This window comes from Macaca thibetana, chromosome 14, assembly GCF_024542745.1.
Source record: "Macaca thibetana thibetana isolate TM-01 chromosome 14, ASM2454274v1, whole genome shotgun sequence".
Taxonomy (NCBI): Eukaryota; Metazoa; Chordata; class Mammalia; order Primates; family Cercopithecidae; genus Macaca; species Macaca thibetana.
The window spans coordinates 89,191,300-89,213,524 of NC_065591.1; positions in this window are offsets into that span (position 1 = coordinate 89,191,300).

Here is a 22,225-nt window from a genome sequence, read left to right on the forward strand (position 1 = left end):
GTGAGCCACCGCGCCTGGCCTGAAGTGTTGGTTTTATAAACTACTATAGTCAATCACAGTTGTGTCTTGCTTAACTTAAGAGTACTGGCTTCAGAGTCTGCCTTCCTGGGTTCAGATCTTAGATCCTGATATTTCTGTGTGATGTCGGGGGAGTTACTTAGCCTCTCTATGACTTAGTTGCCCCCAGTTGGGAAAAGAGAGATAATACCTCATATGTTTGTTATGGGGCTTAAGTGAGTGAGCATTTGTTGAAGTACACAGAATAAGTTTTGTATCTAGGAAGGGTTTTATATGCACTAGCTAGTATTTTTTATCATGTTCTATACCGTTTTTCTTCTAAACATATTAGAACACTTCACATCAGCTATCTGGCCCAGCATCAGAACCTTTGTGTATGTGGCAAGAAATTCCCCACTTAATATTTGGAGTAGTTGAATGTTGGAGGTTTGTGACTAGATCATAGATAAACCAGCCTGAGAGGGGCAAAGTGCTGACTATAAGCTTAGATCCAAGGTGTGTTTTTTATTATCTTACACTTACTTCACTAATTGTATTAAATAAAAGAGTAAGAAAATTGCATTTAATGTTTGATCTGCCTTTTGATCCATATGTTTTCTCAGATTCTGTCTGGCAGTTAATGTACTTGATGAAATCACTGATTTGTATTGTGCTGAATTATTTATCTTTTAATTTTAAAGGTTTAAGTAGAATAAATTGTAGGAAGCAAAAAATTGAGATTGGCTATTATGGTTTTCTTTTTAGGAAAGTTCCTTATCTTTATTTGTTTGCTGTTAAATAAACTTTTATATCAATATGGCCTGAATCTAAGACTGACTTCTATTACTATTGTCAGATAATTTTCTATGAATGTAAATGTGTCTTAACATATAGATAAAATTCTCCATGTTCTATAACTATATATTCAATTTGTCAATTGTAGGCAATAATTTTATAACTCTACCCTTCCACGTTAAATAATAAGTAGCAACCATTGAAGTATGGGTAAGGATTCCAACAGTTTGAACACAGTCTGTCACATTTTCTCCAAATGAAATGTTACTTTTTTGGTCAATCAGGGCACATCTGGAAAAATATTTTTAATGCATGTAAATATCTGTCTCCTCTCATATTAAACTGGCTGATGCTCAACATCTAAAATTGGATATGTACAAACTAACTTGCCAAGCAAGTAGGGAATTTTTTTTGGAGGTGGCATCTGAAAAAGAATAATATAAAATTTAATGGGATTTTTGTTACATAATTAGTTTAAAAATTAAAAAGTGTGCAAATATAATTATGCCAAATACAATAGAAAAAGGTGCCTTAACCGTGATTAAAAATGATCCTGATGTAGTATACAGTTTTTAGAATTTACTCCAGTAGGTTATTTTCTGAGTAATGAGATGGTGTGAATTTTTCCCCAAAAGCAAGAGAGAAGAAAAGGAAGAGAAGTATGAAACAAGGAAAAAGAGAAAGAAAAAAGAGAGTGAATTCCTATGGTGTTCATTACAGCCAAAATTAAGAAAAAATACATAAAAGTAGGTAAATTTGTAGTATATTTCAGCTCTATGTTATTCAAATAGAAAATATATACTCAACTGGACTATATATATATATATTTAACTGGAGTAATAGATTTTGGTGTTCATATATATTCATGTCTATATATTATAGATAATAATGCCTATAATATAGAATGCACCATTTTATAACTATGCCATATATAATATATATGTCTAATTTCATATTTAGAAATGAGATGTCAGGCAAGTTACTTAGCCTCTCTGTGACTTAGTTGTCCCCATCTGGAAAAGAGAGATGATACCTCATCTGTTTGTTATGGGGCTTCTATGAGTGAGCATTAAGCATCCTTTATTACAAGGATGTCTAGGAGAAATTTTTGTCTAATTATTCCAAGAATGATATATATTTTGAATAATTCTATTTTTATATTATATATGGCATAGTTATAAAATGGTGCATTAAATCAGATTAGCAAACTAATAGTTATTGAAACATTAAATGAAATAATGTATGTAAAGTTCTTAGTATAGTGCTGACGCTTTGCAGGTATTAAATGCAGATGTTATTAATGCTGTATTGTTACTACTACTGGTAATACTAGCAGTAGAAGTAAAGTCTTAAAAACTTTTATAAAAATGTTTGAAAACACCAAAGGCATAATAGTTGGAAGATTTCCCTAGTGATATGCTGCTTTTTGAGGAAATGCATACCTTTCCCTAATCAATCAAAATAATGTTATTAATATTTATCTCTGTAAAGGCTTAAAATATACTTTCAAAAACAGATAGGGTTATACAGACATGAATAAAAATATTTTAATGAGAAAAAGGTACTGAAAAAATGAAATTCAGAAGACAATAAATGCTACTTCAAATTTTCAGGACTTAGTATATACTAATTAAATTTTTTTTTTTTTTTTTTTTTTTTTTTTGAGATGGAGTCTCACTCTGTCACCCAGGCTCGAGTACAGTGGCGTGATCTCGGCTCACTGCAAGCTCGGCCTCCCGAGCTCATGCCATTCTCCAGCCTCAGTCTCCCAAGTAGCTGGGACTACAGGCGCCTGCCACCATGCCTGGCTAATTTTTTGTGTTTTTAGTAGAGATGGGATTTCACAGTGTTAGCCACGATGGTCTCGATCTCCTGAGCTCGTGATCTGCCTGCCTCGGCCTCAAAAGTGCTGGGATTACAGGTGTGAGCCACCGCGCCGGACCTAATTACAATTAAAAAAAATATATTAATATACCTGGAAGAAGAAAAGTTGCCAAAGAAATTAGATTTAGGCTGAATCATGATGGACGATTCGAGTTGATCCTGAAGAAAAGTCATTGTAAAAGCAGTTACCAAACTCAAGTAAAAATGTTATTGGAAATTAAATATATCAAGTAGATGGGCAGTAATAGATACTTCAGTAATACCACAGGAGGAGGTTAAGGGATAAACAACAAAGGTATGAGTACCAAGTGTAATTAGATGAACAGAAAGCTGGTAATTGGAATGCATTCCATTGGGCCCCAAAAGAGCTACATATTCTAAACTATACTTTGGTGCAATATTATTACTCTGATATGTTGATATTTATTTAAATTATCAACTCGAGGTAACTCACTGCTTATTTTTAAAGAATAATGTTCATGGACATTTTACTTACATCATGTGGTATCTTTATTAGAAGGATGTCTAGGAGAAATTCTTGTCTAATTATTGTTGCAAGAATGACACATATTTCGAATGTGTATTTCAAATTTTTTATATTTTTATTTTTATATTATAAATTGAATAATTAACCATATCCATGTAGAACATTAGAAATGCATAGCCTAATATAACTCAGATAAAAATTGCCAGTGTATAGTGAAACAGAAGCATAGTTAGTGAAGATGGAGAATGGAATATGTTCTTACAGTGCCTCTGGAATTTTTCAGCCAATGACACAGCAGTGAGACAGAGAGGCAGTTCATTAGAACAGTCTCAAGAGATCAAGTAGGAATGAGAATAAAGAGAAAGATTATAGCCATGAAATGCTGTAGGAATTGTCAGCTCCTTCTTCCTACCTCCCAACTCCTTGGAACATACACACACACATGCACTCACACAATAGAGCCACATGAGATAATTTACTGTGTATGTGGCACAAAATAAGCATTTTACTAATATTTCCCTGCTTGACTGTTTTTCAAGACTAGATACTGGTTATGAAAATGAAATAGAAATATGCACAAAATTGAAGAAAGGGAAAAGGGCAGGGAACGAGTGGGGAGAGAGTAAAAAAGGTTTCATTGGTTCAAGTACAAAGTTAATGTAGAGTAGAATTAAACAGTGAGACTAGATATAATGTTTGGTAGCAGATGTAGAAGTTAGGAACAGATGTTGTAAGGCTCTGATTATAACCCAAGAGTTTAATTTTATTCTCTAACTTAATAGAAAACTGTTTTAGACATTTGTGTAGGATACTCATGTTATAATGTATTATAGGAAGATTAATTTGGTAATGTAACCTCAGTCTAGTCTCACAATTATTTATAAAGTACCTACCATTTTTATGATGATATGCTAAGTGCTTCAGGTGATGTAATTTGACTTTGTGTTTAAAAGTTTGACCAAGATGGGTTTAATAGTTACTGTGTAACAGCGATAGTGCTAGGTACTCAGCATCAAACAGGTGAGAATGGGAGAATAAGGAAGACAAGAACACAAATAAAACATGTTTGATTTAGCTAGGTTCATATGAACAATGTGTAATCAAATGCTATGGAAATTTTAAAAAGGCAGAAATTGCATTCAATTTGCTATAGACGACAGCGGCCGCTAGATTTTTCAACATAGTTGGTTCTGCCTATATCAGCACCTTATCACTTGGTAAACAAAAAAACCTCCCAGCCCTCCTGAAGAATACTGTCAGCTTCTGATATCTTGTTCTTTCATAATAAATCCATTTTAGTGTACCCACTTCTCTGAGCCCTTAGTCTCATCTTTTGTGGTTTACCATGAGAATTTTAGCATCTAATCTAATGAGAGTACTAGCCATTTTCCAAGCTTCCCTCAGTCATATGAGAAGGGCATTAGAACTATCTCCCAGAGCCCTTAAAATGATGTTAAATCTTGTGGCAAGGGAGAGTTCTCCCACACTAAAAAATCTCCCTTCTGTAGCACCCTCAGGATCTATTTGTCGGCAAACTCCCGTTTTTTTTCCCCAGTAGTTGTTAACCACAACCTGGCATGACTTGTGGAATATAATTATTCTCCTCCCTTAGCAACTTTGGTGCTTCCTTCTTGGGACTTGATTGGATTTGACTCAATTTGTTTGTTTAGTGGCTACAGGACAGTTCTCCAGGTGGCTTAATACTTGAACTGACACAATTCTCTCCTGTTTCTTGCTCGCAGTTTTCAAGAATAACTTGACTGTGCTGGGAATACCCCATCCTGAGATTGGGGAGGGACTAGTCAGAATAGCTCAGGGCTGTTTTCTGCTCTCTTAGAAACAGCATGTCCTTCAATACATTCACACAGCATGTCTTGTTTCCTCTGAGGTAAATAACCTGGGTGGGATGCATTTTGGAATTCCTCAGTAGTGGTGCAAGTAGAGTATACAAAGTAGGGACAGCCTGGGCAGTTTACCTGAGCCTGGGGGACCAGTTCATAAGAATCGTATGCTTCCATTGTTGCTTGTTGCCTATGTATAAATAATACATCCAGTTTATATAACTTACTGCATGAATAGATGTTCTGTGTCACTGATATCAGATAAGTTAGTAACCAGTGCACTGTTAGCCAGCTTGATAGTGGCCAATAGAAAAGAGAGATGTCAATTATAAGGGAGAAAAGTATTGTCTGTAAGGTACCTGTCTAGTCTTCAATCAAAACAGGGGCTACTATCATCTAACAAAGAGAGTAGGAACCTTCTGAAAACCCAGGAAATTCAGTGTAATCAGAGCTTTCAGTGTTCTTGAGACTACTCATTTAAATCATTTGTAATATCAGGGTGAACGTTGGCTGAAAACCTAACCTCCTCTTAATTCAGCCATTCTTGCAAATTAATTATGCACCCCAAATTCAGCTCATCCTGCCATCTGGCTCCAGGAAATAAGAATCTCTTCAAATTTTATCAAAGAACATTATATAGCACAACAGTTGATATGAGTCAGGTATTTTCTCTATGGAAAGCATTTATGATGCTCAGCAGCAGGCATAGCCTCTCTAATTGTTCTTTCTCCTTGACTTCTCAAGTCCCTGAGCTACAGCATCAAACTGTGCATCCCCTTCCAGTTCCTAAATGTGAACATTTTAGCAACTGTACTTTGTCATGCCAGGGATCATCAATATTTTACCTTTCACCAGTAATGGGGTCCTCATTGTTACATGGCCAGAGAGTGAATCAACTCTAGGATCCTCTTCTTGGAGTCTGTTTCTTAAGATCCTTTGTGTTATTAACTGTTTTAGTTCAGAGCCTGAATAACCAGAGCCTGAGATGAGATGATCATGCGATAGATTTCTGGAATGTATACTCTTAATGTAGAATCTGTAAAGGAGTGAGAGTATGTCAAAGAAAGAAGCTAGGAAAAGATGTGTGTTTAGCTTAAGTCTAGCCTTAGCCTGACTCCATTAGGAACTCTATGGTACCACAACATTGTCTCACTTGGAAGAAATGAGGCTGGACTTCTGAACCCCATTTCATTCAGTCATTGGTGAGGGGACAGTTCAAGAACAGAGCATAGCCTTCCAGGCATTTCTGGACAAAACAACTTTTAACAAGAATGAAACATTAAAAAATGAATTCAGTCTCTTCATTACATATACCAACAGCAACTACTAGAGAAGGCCACTCTAACTTTTACCTCTTAATTTAAAAACCTATGAATCCTGGCTACTGAGGACATAGTACCACACATTAGCTAGTATTTCAGCATATTTAACACATCTTGAAGAATAAAACCCCGACTCTGAAACATTGCTTTCCTCAAGCTGACACCCTAAGTAAACTTTAACAGACCATTGTGGCATATCATTCGTCCTGTTTCTTTAAGGTATACAATCAAATACTTGGAACTATTGAAATATTTTCTTTGCTGTGAAATTATCCTTTGGGCTGAGGCAACATTACATGGGATAACATGTCAACAGATGAATTATTATAAAAAGCCACATGTTAGTTCTGCTGGTGGAAGGAAAACTCATTTTGCAGTAAGTAGGACTTCAGAGTGAGAGTGAATTCGTACACCCTCCAGGTTGGAAGGGATCTGATGAGTCACATCTTCAGGTAAATAACAAGTCTTCTCAAATTATGCCACATCCAGGGCTCAATCTTTGTTTCAACTGCTGGCAGCGGCAATAGCTAGATCAGCCTTGATAAGATGGAACTCAGGCTGTTAAACGAATGTGTAACTTCCCTTCTGCTACAATGACATATACGTTCATTGCCCTATTGAGCCAACACTTGTATGGCCAAGAAGAGAGGCTAACTGGCATCCACAGAACCAGCGATTCTATCCATCCAGCTTTGGAGAATTCCCTCTGTAGTGGATGCTCTCTGAGGACATTAATGCTAGACTATTTGTATGACTTCTGTTCAATTTCATTATTCCAGCCACATAATTCTTACCCACACATCCTTGTCTTTTATCCTCTAGATCAGTTTATGTCTAGCTCCTTACCAGCCAGACAAGGTGGTTTTCACTACTCAGAAGTCCATGCACATTTGTACATGAGGTACTTCTCCCTCTATATGAACTGAATGGATATATTGCTTCATGCTCTGCTTACCATATTTCTTTACACTAATGTCATTTTTGCCCAGGTATGTATACAATGGAATGGTACAGTAATGAATGCAGTCTTGTTATAGATAGCACCGTCATGTTTGTGAACTGAGTTCAAATTATTTCTTTTTCATTAAGACTGTTGAACAGATCATTACATGAGACCACAGGTATGAGTCGAGGAAGAGGTTTTGGTGAGACGTATAGGTATCATGGCCATTTGGGTCACCTTTTAATTCATGCCTTTTGAACCTGCTCTGTTGGTAACTTAAATGCGCCATTCAAATAAAATGGTTTTAGTTGTGCCTATTTTCCTGTTTGGGGGAACTGATTATAGCCACCTCATGATGAGCAGCTTTAGTCACAATGTAATTTGTTGTCAGAGTTTCAAACATTGACTAGTGTTCCGTTGCAGAACAGGTAAAATTATTCCAGAACCAAGGGGTACTTATACTTGGTCCTTCTTAGAATGTTGCATCTTACTTCACAGGTCATGAAACGTAAATAAGGATTTTCCAAGTTACCAAGTATATCTGCACATTATATATCTGGAGAACAGACAAAACTCACTGCAGGCTGGGTCTATGGATCCACTGGAAATGCTGTGTTATACATTTTGGCCAAACAAATCATTTATCATCTGATGTATTAGCCCCAGTCTAATCAGAAATGATGGAATATTGCATTCCATAGTATTAATCTTGGTTCAGACCTTATATGTCCTGTCTTTGAAAAGTCAAAATATTTCCCATTCTCTAGGGCACAGGTGCCATGGAAATTGGTTCAAGTCAAAATACAGGGGAAAATTGTAGGCATTTTTTTTAAACATGTTACATTAGCAGGACAGTTCCCTTCTCAAGGAATTCTGAGTCAGTAGAGTTAGGTCTTGAAACTCAGTGAGGGAGAACAATTTTTATTGTAGCTTTTGATGATAGTTTTCTGATTTCTGAAAATTGATTTCTTTTATTGCAAGATGAGCAACATCTTATATGTCTGTCTTCCTGAGGAGCATTAATAGCTCTTCAATATATGCCTGTGTGGTGAGGCATCTTTATTATCACTCTAAACTTGCTGCCTTTTATGATGATCACATCTACCTGCATATATGGATTAAGTGTTGACATCTAGCTTCCAGCATTCTGGGATCTCCTCATCTCCAGTTTATATTAAGGAGCCTGGTTCCACAGAAGCATCTCCTACTGTAAACCTTGTCCTGCAAAGGATAGCTACCATCAAACTTCTCAAAGATTCTTTTGTCTTCATCAGTTAATTTCTTACTGGCCTAGTGAAAGGTCTTGCTGAGCAACATGTTCAGGTGGTGCATTCTTAGTGCTTACAAAGAAAAAAAAATCCATCTCAATAGTCCCACTTTTCTGAGTTTTCTGATCCCTTCTTCAGCACTATATCAAAAACTTTTCCATTTCTTTTGCTTTAAGTAATTTTTATTTTCAGATTTCCAGTAGTGATCCCAGTTGACTTTTAGGTCTGGCTGCAAGTGTTGTTGCAAATATATTTAATCCTATGTAACACATGAGTGCTCCATGTGATTAAAATTTCCTCACACCAGTCCTGTATGTCTCAGTCATTCCTTCAGCCCAGTCCAGCACATCAACATCCACTTTGGCACATGCATTCTTATTTCCTGCAAATACATATTAATCAGGTTCTGCATCTTGGGCAAAATATATGGGTTTGTGTGTGTGTATGTATGTTTATATACTTATATATACACAAATATATAAAATACACACATATAATTTTTTCTCTGAGAAGTGGTTGATAAAACCTTAATGATTTTGAAACTCAGTAAGCACATTTATACCTAATACTTTTGGTATATCCAGAATATCTAAATAATTCTTAAAACTCAAGCATAAGACAAACAGCTGATTAAAAATGGAGTAAAATACTTGAGAAGGCATTTAACAAAATAAGATAGACAAATGGTCACAGAAATATGTAAAGACATTTAGCATTAGACATCAGAGAAATCCAGATTATAAACACAATGAGATACCACTACAGAGACATAAGAATGGCTAGAATTGTAGTAATTGTCATACTAAGTGTTGAATGGAATGTGTTTGAAACTTGATCTCTCATATAATTTGTCAGCTTCTTATAAAGACATATCATATATGCCATTTATTCAATGTATTACTTCTCAGCTCTGAATGCACCCTTCAATGTATGTTCTATGATAAACAATTGGATACTGTTAAAGATTTTTCCTTTAAAGTGTGTACAATGTCAAGTTTTCTCAGTAGAGAGTGCTGGTAAAACACTAAGAACCTAGGGTTCTTGAAATTTCCCACTTGCACCTGAGTAGAAGGTAAGGGTCTGTCTATAGATCACAGGTTACTTGGGGGCAAAAATGGGGGTAGAACTGACTGCAAAGTGGTGAAAGAAACTATGGGGTAATAAAAATGTTCTATATATTGAATCAGGGTGATTACATGGTTGTACAAAAGTGTCAAAGCTCATAAAACTGTTTACCTAAGTTGTGTGCATTTCATTTTGTGTAAACCATACCTTAAAAAATTTTATTTAAAAATAAACATAGAGTATGTGGACAAATGAATGGAACTTTAGAGTGTGTTTCAGAAGACCTGGATTTGATTCACAGTTGACTCTCTAACATTGAAAAAATCATCTAACATACATACTTTCTGCTTTCCCCCAACACAAACAAAGCACACTCTATCCAGCTCTGAGGAAAAGAGATTGTGAAAAATATTCCATGATGTTGTATTTCTAGAAGAAAAAAGAAAGTGTAAGGTTGAGGGGGGAAATGAATTTGTCACTTGCTCTAGATTTAAACTAAAGTTTGGCTGCAAAACTAAGATTTAATCAAAACAGAAAAAACAAGAAAGATGGATAAATGTATGAGTTATAAAAAAAGAAACTAGAAGGAAACAAGTCATTTGTGCACTAATTCAACAGGCATCTGGGTAGATACCTTGTACCAAGCCTTGTGCTAACATCAGGAGAAACAAAGTTCTTTTTAGTTAAGAAGAGTCCAATAGACAGGCAAGTAAAGCCACATATTTATAATTGGACAATATATTTTATTGATGGAGGTAATCCCAGTGTGCTTTCCAGAGTGTACCACTGTGGGAGTAAGACCTGGATACGATGAGGGGTGTACGAGATTGGTGAAGTAGAAGAGGTGATAGAGAAAGAAATGCCAAATTTATTTCGTAATGTTGAGCAAAAAAAGAAATGGCAAAATTAGTGGAAAATAATGAATTTGGCTTTGCATAGGTCAAACATTGGTGATTATAATGCTGCCTTATAAGATTTGATAGTGGAAGATACAGACATACATGAAATCCCCAAGAAGAGGATTAGAGAAAGTACAACAGAAATTCAAGTATTAAAAGTCAAAATTAAGGTGTCATTTTTAATGAAGGGTCAATATGAGGAAGAAGTAACTGTGCTATTAGGCTACCAGCATTTCATTGAGGGTGTTCAGATGTGACCCTGAATCAGACCTATTTGCTAAGCTGGTTTTGGTAGCAGTCTTTAAGCTACACTGCATTAATATGGAAAGTAATGGCAGGTAATAGTAAATTTTAGAATGATGTAATAAAAGATGCTTCACATTTCAATAGTTTTATGACTGTAAAAACAAATTTTAAATATCCGATTTCATTGAATTTTTGCAATCTTTTAAGGTGGACAGGAAAGATATATTTATTATTTTCTGTTCAAGGAAATAAAATCTCTATCAACTTTAATGATTTGCCAGAGATCTTACAGCTAGTAAATGACAGAAATGGGACAAACACCTGAGTCATATTCCTAACCCAATGTGGTTTCTACTATACTGCTTAATAGAAGATAATATTTTCCTACTTTGTGCACTTAACTAATGGGAATTATGACAATTACCTCTTTCACTCTGCAAGATGAAGCACATTAAGGGTGGACTCGGGTAATAGGGGTGAAAATAGGGAAGACTGAGTTTGAACATATGCAGAATTTTTGTTAATATTCCAACATGCCTCTCCACTGATGATGAATTTCAGATAATAATGATTATCACTATTGGAATTAATTTTCTGTATGACTATATTGTAACCATTTAATGTAACTGATTTGCTTTTACTGGCAATTATAGACTCTCACTATTAACTTAATGCATGTTTTTCTATTACCCATATATTTTATGTGATATTTAGAAGTTTGGGGCATAAAAACTATAAAAGAAATCTACATAAACCACGTTAAATTATGCTTCCAATAATCCTGAGAGCTTCAATAATACTAATGCCAACCTTCATATCTAAACAAAATGCTGCTACTTGCAGTACACAGGATGTATGCTGCTTTGAGTAAAAGTGATGGATTTGTCCCAGTCCATGTACTCTCTGTCCCTGGATTTAACTTGTGGCATGATGATGAATATTTACAAGAGGGATGTCTAAGTAAGCAGTATTATTTTTGGCCCTGATGAGTCTAAGATAAATCTATGATGTGAGCAGCCTCTATCTATCTTAGGGGAACAACAGAAAATATTATGTGAAAGTGATTTAATCTGTTGGGAGAAAAAAAGTGCTTTTAGACCCACATAACAATATAATTATGTTGTACAGTGTTTGACACATCTTGCCTTCCTATAGGGAATAAGATTAATCTATATCATGGTTAAATATAAATAAATTGTCATGCCTTGTGTATGTTTAAGGTCATGAGCAATCTAATTTTCCTGGAGCTAATAGTAACTAATATATTATCCATGAGACTGTCCTTGGAAAGAAGTGGAGAGTAAACATAACCCTTAATTTAGAGACCGATTCTACAGTAACTCAGACAGGAGTTCAATGTTAATTTTTTGAATAATTTTTATGATTAAAGTGTTTTCAATAAATTATTCGCAACCTAAAAATTTCCTCACATTTTTGCATCTATTGTGGTTCTTACCACAGTCTTCCCTGTATTGTCATCATTTTGTGATTTTCTTAACTCTCTACTTGAGAATAATCTTTCAAAATTCAAATTGAGCCTTACTCTTTGTTGCGTTTCTCATGATACCTGTCAGAGGAACCTGATGACAAAGAATATTGAATAAATGCTTTTTGAATGAAAAATGTATGAAAGAATATGTATCTATTACTAAAAGATATAGAAACTTGATCTATAAGAAGACATACTGCTTCATCTTATTCTCAGTATATTTGTGCTTGGAAGGCTATACAGAGAAAGTGTATTTATTTAAATATGAGCAAATATTACTTATCAAGCCCCTACTATGTGCCAGACACTGTTCTTGACATTGAATAAATAGCAGGAAATTAAACAGATAAATCTAAAGCCTAATGAAGGTTGCATCCTAGTGGATGGCAGTAGACAAGAAGCAAACACACACATAAACTATAGAAAATATGACATGAGGATAACAGCTATCAAGGAAAATAAAGTAGAAAAAGTAGATAGGAAGTGACTGGTTGAGAACATTATGATTTATACTGTGAAGGTATGGAAGAGCCTCACTGAAAGAGCTGGTCTTTGGAAAAAAGACTTAATGGAGGTCAGGGAGTAAGTCCCATAGATGCTTGACAGAAGGGCAATCTCAGCAGAGTGTTCTTTTCTAGCACCATTGCTCCAGAAAGCATGGAAAAGCAACAGGGTTCCTTTTCCTGTAATTAATAAAAGCAAATATGAAAATAAAAGAAGATGACATCTGAGAAACGATGGGGAGGTAGATACATAGATGTGTGTACATCATCATGTCAGTATGGGCCTTTATAGAAAGCAAGAGAATGCCATTTGGAGGCTTGTTTTAGTAATCACTCTGGCAACAATGTTGAAATTAAACTTCAGATTAAAAAGGAATTGCCATGAAGATCAGTGTAGAAGACTTTTGCAAAAATCCAGGAAATCTGATAGTAGGGGGAAAATTGCTTCAATGTTGGTTGAGAACAGTGTGATTTTAGAAGTATTTTGAGGGTAGAACCAACAGGATTTATTGACAGGTTGCATGTGGGATGTGAGAAAGGAAAAGGCTCATAGATGACTACAGAGTTTTTGGATTGAGGAACTAAAAGAATAAAGATACCATTAATGGACACACGGAAGACTGTGTATGGGAAGAGGTTAAATATTTTTAAAATTTCTGATTTTTATGATGAGTATTACAACCAGGTGGAGATATAAATTTGAAGAGCAGGAGTGGCATTCTGCCAGAGAATAGAGATTTAGAAGTCATTGACATTTAGATACTTCCCACAGCCATGCTCCTGAAAGAGATCATCAAGAGAGTGAATGAAAATGAAGGAGAGGAGGGCAAGGAAGGGGAGGATAGAAGAGAGGAGAGAAAAAGGAAGAGAAGGGAAGCAAAATTAATAGATTATTAAAATGTTCCAATATTAAGAGAGACCAGAAAAGGAGGCTATATTGTATTATTTTCTATTGTGTTGTAACAAAATACTACAAACTTAGTGGCTTACTATAGCACAGTCTTTCTTAGAATTCTGAAAGCCAGAAATTGAAAATGGCCTTCAGTGGACTAAAACCAACAGGACTGCACTTCTGGAGCATCTGTGGGGAATGTAGTTCCTTGCCTTTTCCAGCTTCTAGAGGCTACCTGCATTTTTTGGTATGTGACCCTTTTCTCCTATTTTTTTTTTAATCTTTTAAGTTTGGGGTTACATGTGCAGGTTTGTTACATAGATAAACTTGTATCATGGAGGACTGCTGTACAGATTATTTCATCACCCAGGTATTAAGCCTAGACCTGTTAGTTATTTTTCCTGATCTCTCTCCTCTCACCCTTCTACCCTCCACTATCCAATAGACCCCAGTATGTGTTGTTTCCCTCTATGTACCCATGTGTTCTTATTATTTAGCTCCCACTTGTATGTGAAAACATGTATTTAGTCTTCTGTTCTGGCATTAATTTGCTAAGGATAATGGCCTCCAGCTCCTTCCATGTCCCTCCAAAGGGCATGATCTTGTTCTTTTTTATGGTTGCATAGTATTCCATGATGTATATGTACCAAATTTTCTTTATCCAGTTTATTATTGATGAGCATTTAGGCTGATTCCATGTCTTTGCTATTGTAAACAGTGCTGCAATGAACATATGTGTGCATGTGTCCTTATAACAGAATGATTTTTACGCCTTTGGGTATATACCCAGGAACGGGATTGCTGAGTCAAATATTATTTCTGTCTTTCGCTCTTCGAGGAATTGCCACACTGTCTTCCCCAATGACTGAACTAATTTACACTCCAAACAATGGTGTATAAGTGATCCTTTATCTCTTCAACCTCGCTAACATTTTTTTTTAAACTTTTTAATAGTAGCCATTCTGACTGTTGTGAGATGGTATCCCATTGTGGTTTTGATTTGAATTTCTCTAATATTCAGTGATATTTAGCTTTTTTTCATATGATTGATGGCCCCATCAATCTTCCCCATTGGAAAATGTTCATGTCCATTGTCCATTTTTTGTTTTTCGTTTTTTTTCTCATAAATTTAAGTTCCTTGTAGATGCTGGATATTAGATGTTTGTCAGAACTATAGTTTGCAAAAATTTTCTCCCATTTAGTAGTTTGTCTGTCTATTCCATTTATAGTTTTTTTTTTCTTGCTGTGTGCAAAAGCTCTTTAGTTTAAATAGATCCTGTTTGTCATTTTTTACTTTTGTTGCAATTCCTTTTAGTGTCTTCATCATGAAATCTTTTTCTGTGCCTATGTCCTGAATGTTACTGCCTAGATTGTCTTCCAGAACTTTTATAGTTTGGGGTTTTACATTTGAGTCTAATTCATCTTGATTTGATCTTTGTTTCTGGTGTAAAGAAGGGGTAAAATTTCAGTTTTGTACATATGGCAAGTCAGTTATTGCAATATCATTGATTGAAAAGGGAATTGTTTCCCCAGTGCTTGTTTTGGTTAGGTTTGTCAAAGATCAGTGTGTAGTCTTATTTCTGGGTTCCTCATTCTGTTTCATTGGTCTAATGTGTCTGCTTCATTGATCTAATGTGTCTGCTTCATTGGTCTAATGTGTCTGCTTTTGTACAAGTACCATGCTGTTTTGGTTACTGTAGCCCTGTAGTATAGTTTGAAGATGGGTAGCATGATGCCTCCAGCTTTGTTCTTTTCACTTAGTATTGCCTTGGGTATTTGGGCTCTTTTTTGGTTACATATGAATTTTAAAATAGTATCTTCTAGTTCTGTGTAGAATTTCAATGGTAGTTTAAGAGTAATAGCATTAATCTGTAAACTGTTCTGGGCAGAATGGCCATTTTAACAATATTGATTCTATGAGCATGGAATGTTTTTCTATTTGTGTCATCTTTGATTTCTTGGACCAGTAGCTTGTAGTTCTCCTTGTAGAAATATTTCACCTTCCTAGTTAGCTCTAATCCTAGGTTTTTATTCTTTTTGTGGCAATCGTGAATGGGAGTTCATTTCTGATGTGGCTCTTGGCTAGACTTTTGTCGGTGTATAGCAATGTAAGTGATTTTGGCACATTGATTTTGTGTCTTGAGACTTTCCTGAAGGTGCTCATCAGCTTAAAAAGTTTTTGGGCTGAGACTATGGGGTTTTGTATATATAGGATCATGTTGTCTGCAAAAGGGGATAATTTTACTTCTATTCATACTATTTGGATGTGCTTTATTTCTTTCTCATGACTGATTGTCCTGGCCAGGACTTCCAATACTATGTTGAATAGGAGTAGTGAGAGAGGACATCCTTGTGTTGTGCCAGTTTTCAATAGAAGTGCTTCCAGCTTTTGCCCATTCAGTATGATGTTGGCTGTGGATCTGTCATATGTGGCTCTTATTATTTGGAGGTACGTTCCTTCAATACCTAGCTTATTGAGAGTTTTTAATATGAAAGTTGCAGAAAAATCTTTTGATAAAATTCATCTATTGAGATAATCGTGGTATTTGTCTTTAGTTCTGTTTATATGATGAGTCACTTTTATTGATTTGCAAATGTTGAACCACACTTGCATGACAGGGATTAAGTCTATTTAATTGTAGTGGGTAAGTTTTTTGTTGTGCTGTTGGATTCAGTTTGCCAGTATTGTGTTGAGGATTTTTGCATGCATTTTGATCAAGAATATTGGCCTGAAGTTTTCTTTTTTGTTGTCTGTCAGTTTTCAGTATCAGGATTAGGCTTGCCTCATAGAATGAGTAAGTAAGAAGTCTCTCCTTTTCAAATTTTTTGGAATAGTTTCAGTAGAAATGCTACCAGTTCTTCTTCATACATTGGGTAGAATTAAGCGGTGATTGCATCTGGTCCTGGTCTTTTTTTGGTTGGTAGCCTATTTAATACTGCCTCAATTTCAGAGCTCATTACTGGTCTGTTCAGGGATTCAATTTCTTCCTGGTTCAGTCTTGGGAAGGTGTATGTGCCCAGGAATGTATCCATTTCTTCTAGATTTTCCAATTTATTTGCATAGAGGTGTTTATAGTATTCTCTGATGGTTTGTATTTCTGCGGGTCAGTGGTAATATCCCCCTTGTCATTTCTGACAGTGTTTATTTGAATCACTTTCTTTTCTTCTTTATTAGTATAGGTAGTGGTTTATCTATTTTATTAATTTTTTCAAAAAGCAGATCCTGGATTTGTTGATCTGTTGAACGGTTGTTCATGCCTGTATCTCCTTCAGTTTGGCTCTAATTTTTGGTTAATTATTATTATGGTTAATACTGAGTGTCAACTTGGATTGAAAGATACAAAGTATTGATCCTGGATGTGTCTATGAGGATGTTGCCAAAGAGATTAACATTTGAGTCAGTGGGCTGGGGAAGGCAGATCCACCCCTAATATGGTAGACACAATCTAATCAGCTACCAGCAAATATAAAGCAGGCAGAAAAACATGAGAAAGAGAGACTGGCCCAGCCTCCCAGCCTACATCTTTGTCCTATGCTGAATGCTTCCTGCCCTCCAACACTGGACTCCAAGTTTCTCAGTTTGGGGACTTGGACTGGCTGTCCTTGATCCTCAGCTTGTAGACAGCCTATTGTGGGACCTTGTGATCATGTAAGTTAATATTTAATAAATCCACATATATATATATATGTGTGTGTGTATATATATATATATATCGCCTATTCTGTTCCTCCAGAGAACCCTGACTAATACAGATTTTGGTACCAGGAGTGGTTCTAGAGAAACAGGATATTAAGGATGGCATTCTTTCATTGATTTGGGGGTTTCTGGAGTTGGCTGCTTAATATGATTAGACCCCAAAATGCTAAGGACTCTACTTCTAATAATACGGAGAACACTGATAGTACTTGGCATGAATGGTTTAGAGAGTTATGCAAAATAAATGCATTTGACACTCCTGATTCACCGCTTGTGAGATGCAAGGAGTTTACTGACTCTCTACATGATACCTTTGACCATATGTGGAGAACCAAGGAACATAGTGAAGCTGGTTGGTTACTTCTAAGATCAGTGGACAAAGTGATGAAAGAAAATGATGAACTCAGCAGTTCTGTCTCTGACTTCAGAAGCAGATACTTAGCCTCAAATCTTCTAAGATTGTCCTGATACTTTTGTCTCCTGTAGAGAAAGAGCTGAAATTGTGGAAAAACAGACACAAGCCCTTATCATGAGAGTAGCTGACCTGCAATGAAAGATGCATGCACAAACTCACCATATGTCTACTGTTAAAGTGAGGGCATTGATTAGAACAGAATGGGACCCTAAAACTTGGAATGATGACATGTGGGAGGACACTGATGAAGCTGGGGACACTGAGTTTATCAAACTCTGATGAACTTTTTTGCCAGAAGGAAGAATTTCCCCATTCCTAGTAGTGGCAACATCCCCTCCCTGGCCCATGCTGCCATCAGTCTTGCCACCTTTGTCTGAGGATATAAACCATGCACTGCCTAAGGCAACAGTGATGGCCTCCCCTGAAGCACTTGCCAGGAAAGATAATGTTGATTCTCTTCAGGAGCCACTCCTAACACTTCTGCTTTCTTCTAGACCTATAACGAAAGTCCCAGTGGGCCCCTAGAGGTGAGATTGAGAGTGTGACCCCTGAGGGGTATGATACATTCGAAAAGAACTGAGTTCTCTAATTTATATTAACAGCAATCTGAAGAACAGGCATAGGAATGGATATTAAGGGTATGGGATAAGGGTGCAAGAAACATAGAGTTAGATCAGGCTGAATTTATTGATTTGGGCCCATTAAGTAGGGACTCTGCATTTAATGTTGCAGACAGAGGAGTAAAAAAAAGGTTCTTATAGTTTATTTGCTTGGTTAGCTGAAATATGGATTAAAAGATGGCCCACTGTGAGTGAGCTGAAAATGCCTGGTCTCTCTTGGTTTAATGTAGAGGAAGGGATGCAAGGGCTTAGGGAGACTGGGATGGTGGACTGGATTTGTCACTTTAGACCAGCTGGGAGGGTACAGAAGATATACCCTTGACCAATGCCTTGTGAAATAGATTTGTGAGGGCAGCACCTGCGTCTTTGAAGAGCCCTGTAATCGTTCTTCTCAGTATGTCAGATCTAATGGTGGGAACAGCAGTCACTCAACTAGAAAATTTAAATACAATGAGAATAATTGGATTCTCTGGTGGCAGGGGTTAAGTGGTGGCACTCAACCATCAAAGACAAGGTGGGTGTAGCTATGTGATGGACAACAGAGGCAAAATGGAAATCACAATAGTCTGACTCATTAGACCTCTGGCATTGGGTAATCATGGTATTTCTATAAATAAAATTGAAAGGAAGCCTACTTCATTCCTACTTAAATTATACAAGCAGAAAGCTTCTAGGCCGAATGGACAAAAGACAAATTTGAATTATAAAAACAGAGAATCACGCCTCCTTAATAGATTTCCAGACTTGAGCCAGTTTACAGACCCAAAATGGTTTGAATGAAGGGGAGTTTGGGTCCCCTTGACAAAGGACCCCACTACATTACTGACAATTTATGCAGTGAATCTTTCTCTCATCCTTCCCCAAGGGGACTGTCAGCCTTTTACCAGGGTAACTGCACTGGGGAAAGGGAAATGATCAGATATTTCAGAGACTACTGGACACTGGCTCTGAGCTGACGTTGATTCCAGCAGGCCTAAAACCTCATTGTGGTCTTCCAGTTAAAGTAGGGACTTATGGAGGACAGGTAATTAATGGAGTTTTAGCTTATGTCCCACTTACAGCGGGTCCCCTGGGTCTCTGGACTCCTCCTGTGGTCATTTTCCCAGTGCCAGCATGCAGGGGTGGGGATTTCCTCTACATCCCGTTCAACTCTCCGGTTTGGCCTGTGCAGGAGACAGATAGATCATGGAGTATGACAGTGGATTTTGGTAGCCTTAACCAAATGGTGACTCTGATTGCAGGTGCTGTACCAGGTGTGGTTTCACTGCCTGAGCAAATTAACACATCTCCTCATACCTGGTATACAACCATTGACTTGGCAAATGCCTTTTTTTCCATTCCTGTTGATAAGGTCCACTAGAAGAAATTGGCCTTCAGCTGGCAAGACCAGCAATATACCTTTACTGTCCTACCTCAGGGGTATATCAACTCTCCAGCTTTGTGTCATAATTTTATTCAGAGAGACCTTGATTGCTTCTCACTTCTGTAAGATATCACACTCATCCATTACATTGATTGCATTATCCTGATTGGATCCAGTGAGCAAGAAGTTGCAAACACACTGGACTTATTGGGGAGACATTTCCGTGCCAGAGGATGGGAAATAAGTCTGACTAAAATTCAGGGACCTTATTAAAATGTTTTAGGGTCCAGTGCTGTGGGGCCTGTCGAGATATTCCTTCTAAGGTAAAGGATAAGTTGCTGCATTTGGCCCCTCCTACAACCAAGAAAGAGACACAACACCTATTGGGCCTATTTGAATTTTGGAGCCAACACATTTGTTATTTGGGTGTGTTACTCTGGCTTATTTATTGAGTGACCTGAAAGGCTTCCAGTTTTTAGTAGGGTCCAGAATAGAAGACTTTACACCAGGTCCAGGCCACTGTGCAAGCTGCTCTGCCACTTGGACCATATGAACCAGTATATCCAATGGTGCTTGAGGTGTCAGTGGCAGATGTGGAAGTTGTTTGGAGCCTTTTGCAGGCCCCTATAGGTAAATCACAGTGGAGACCTCTCTAGGACTTTGGAGTAAGGCTCTGCCATTTTCTGCAGATAACTACTCTCCTTTTGAGAGACAGCTCTTGGCCTGTTACTGGGCTTTGGTGGAAACTGAACATGTGAATATGGGTCATCAAGTCACCATGTTACCTGAACTGCCTATCATGAACTGGGTGCTTTCTGACCCATCTAACCTAAAGTGGGTCATGCACAGCAGCATTCCATTATCAAATGGAAGTAGTATATGTGATCAGACTTGAGCAGGTCCTAAAAGCACAAATAAGTCACATGAAGAAGTAGCTCAAGTACCCATTGTCTCCACTCCTGCCTCCCTGCCTTGTCTCCCCCAATCTGCACTGATGGCCTCATGGGGAGTTTCCTATGATCAGTTGACAGAGGAAGAGAAGACTAGGGCCTGGTTCACAGATAGTTTGGCATGATATGCAGGCACCACCCAAAAGTGGACAGCTGTAGCACTACAGTCCCTTTCTAGGACATCCCTAAAAGACAGTGGTGAAGAAAAATCTTTCCAGTGGGCAGAACTTCGAGCAGTGCACCTGGTTGTGCACTTTGCATGGAAGCGGACATGGTCAGATGCGTGATTATATACTGATTCATGGGACGTAGCCAGTGATTTAGCTGGATGGTCAGGGATTTGGAAGAAACATAATTGGAAAATTGGTGACAAATCTGGGGAAGAGGTATGTGGATGAACCTCTCTGAGTGGTTAAAAACCATGAATATACTTGTACGCCATGTGAGTGCTCACTAATGGGTGACCTCAGCAGATGAAGATTTTAATGATCAAGTGGATAGGATGGCCAGTTTTGTGGGCACCACTCAGCCTCTTTTCCCAGCCACCCTGTCATCATCCAATATGCCCATGAACAAAGTGGCCATGTTGGCCAGGATGGTGGTTACACATGGGATCAGCAACATGGACTTCCACTCACCAAGGCTCACCTGGCTACAGCCACTGCTGAGTGCCCAATTTGCCAGCAGCAGAGACCAACACTAAGCCCTCAAAATGGCATCATTCCTCAGAATGATCAGCCAGCTACCTGGTGGCAGGTTGATTATATTGGACCTCTTCCATCATGGAAAGGGCAGAGATTTGTCTTCACTGAAATAAACACTTAACTCTGGATACGGATTTGCCTATCCTGCATGCAGTGCTTTTGCCAAGACTACCATCCATGGACTCATGGAATGCCTTATCCACCATCATGGTATTGCACGCAGCATTACCTCTAACCAATGCACTTACTTTACAGCTAAAGAATCTGGCAGTGGGTTTGTGCTCATGGAATTCACTGGTTTTACCATGTTCCCCATCATCCTGAAACAGCTGTATGATAGAACAGGGGAATGGCCTTTTGTAGCCACAATTACAAAGCCAACTAGGTGCCAATACTTTGCAGGGCTGGGATAAAGTTCTCCAGAAGGCCGCGTATGCTCTGAATCAGTGTTCAATATATGTTACTGTTTCTCCTATTGCCAAGATTCATGGGTCCAGGAATCAAGGAGCGGAAGTGGAAGTGGCACCACTCAAGATTATCCCTAGTGATGCACGAACAAAATTTTTGCTCCCTGTTCCCATGACATTATGTTCTGCTGGACTAGAGTTCCTAGTTTCAGAGGGAGGAATGCTGCCACCAGGACACACAACAATGATTTTATTAAACTGGAAGTTACAATTGCCACCTGGGTACTCTGGGCTCCTACTACTTTTAAGTCACCAGGCCAAGAAGGGAGTTACAGTGTTGGCTGGGATGATTGACCCAGACTCTCAAGATGAATTCAGTCCATTAGTCCACAACAGAGGTAAGGAATAATATGTATGGAATACATATTCTTAGTATTA